Here is a 1524-nt window from a genome sequence, read left to right on the forward strand (position 1 = left end):
ACCACATTCTTATCAATAAGGTTGCTTATGTTTATGAGTAATTGTTTTATATATTTGGGCGCTCCGGTATTCGGCGCATAGACATTTATAATTGTTAGCTCTTCCTGATGGATAGACCCTGTCACTATTTTATAATGTCCTTCTTCATCTCTTGTTACAGCCTTTAATTTAAAGTCTAGTTTGTCTGATATAAGTATGGCTACTCCAGCTTTCTTTTGGCTTCCAGTAGCATGATAAATAGTTCTCCATCCCCTCACTCTCAATCTAAAGGTGTCCTCAGGTCTAAAATGAGTCTCTTGTAGACAGCAAATAGATGGGTCTTGTTTTTTTATCCATTCTGATACCCTATGTCTTTTGGTTGGCGCATTTAATCCATTTACATTCAGTGTTATTATAGAAAGATATTGGTTTAGAGTCATTGTGATGTCTGTATGTTTTATGCTTGTAGTGATGTCTCTGATACTTTGTCTCACAGGGTCCCCCTTAGGATCTCTTGTAGGGATGGTTTAGTGGTGACAAATTCCTTCAGTTTTTGTTTGTTTGGGAAGACCTTTATCTCTCCTTCTATTCTAAATGACAGACTTGCTGGATAAAGGATTCTTGGCTGCATATTTTTTCTGTCTAGCACACTGAAAATCTCGTGCCAATTCTTTCTGGCCTGCCAAGTTTCAAAAGAGAGATCAGTCACGAGTCTTATAGGTCTCCCTTTATATGTGAGGGCACGTTTACCCCTTGCTGCTTTCAGAATTTTCTCTTTATCCTTGTATTTTGCCAGTTTCACTATGATATGTCGTGCAGAAGATCGATTCAAGTTACGTCTGAAGGGAGTTCTCTGTGCCTCTTGGATTTCAATGCCTTTTTCCTTCCCCACTTCAGGGAAGTTCTCAGCTATTATTTCTTCAAGTACCCCTTCAGCACCTTTCCCTCTCTCTTCCTCCTCTGGGATACCAATTATGCATATATTATTTCTTTTTAGTGTATCACTTAGTTCTCTAATTTTCCCCTCATACTCTTGGATTTTTTTATCTCTCTGTTTCTCAGCTTCCTCTTTTTCCATAACTTTATCTTCTAGTTCACCTATTCTCTCCTCTGCCTCTTCAATCCGAGCCGTGGTGGTTTCCATTTTGTTATGCATTTTGTTTAAAGCGTTTTTCAGCTCCTCGTGACTGTTCCTTAGTCCCTTGATCTCTGTAGCAAGAGATTCTCTGTTGTCAGCTATACTGTTTTCAAGCCCAGCGATTAATTTTATGACTATTATTCTAAATTCACTTTCTGTTATATTATTTAAATCCTTTTTGATCAGCTCATTAGCTGTTGTTATTTCCTGGAGATTCTTCTGAGGGGAATTCTTCCGCTTGGTCATTTTGGATAGTCCCTGGTGTGGTGAGGTCCTGCAGGGCACTTCCCCTGTGCTGTGGTGTATAACTGGAGTTGGTGGGCGGAGCTGCAGTCAGACCTGATGTCTGCCCCCAGCCCACTGCTGTGTCCACAGTCAGACTGGTGTGTGCCTTCTCTTCCCCTCTC

The sequence above is a fragment of the Herpailurus yagouaroundi genome, unplaced genomic scaffold (assembly GCF_014898765.1).
Source record: "Herpailurus yagouaroundi ecotype Mexico unplaced genomic scaffold, PumYag 166, whole genome shotgun sequence".
NCBI lineage: Eukaryota > Metazoa > Chordata > Mammalia > Carnivora > Felidae > Herpailurus > Herpailurus yagouaroundi.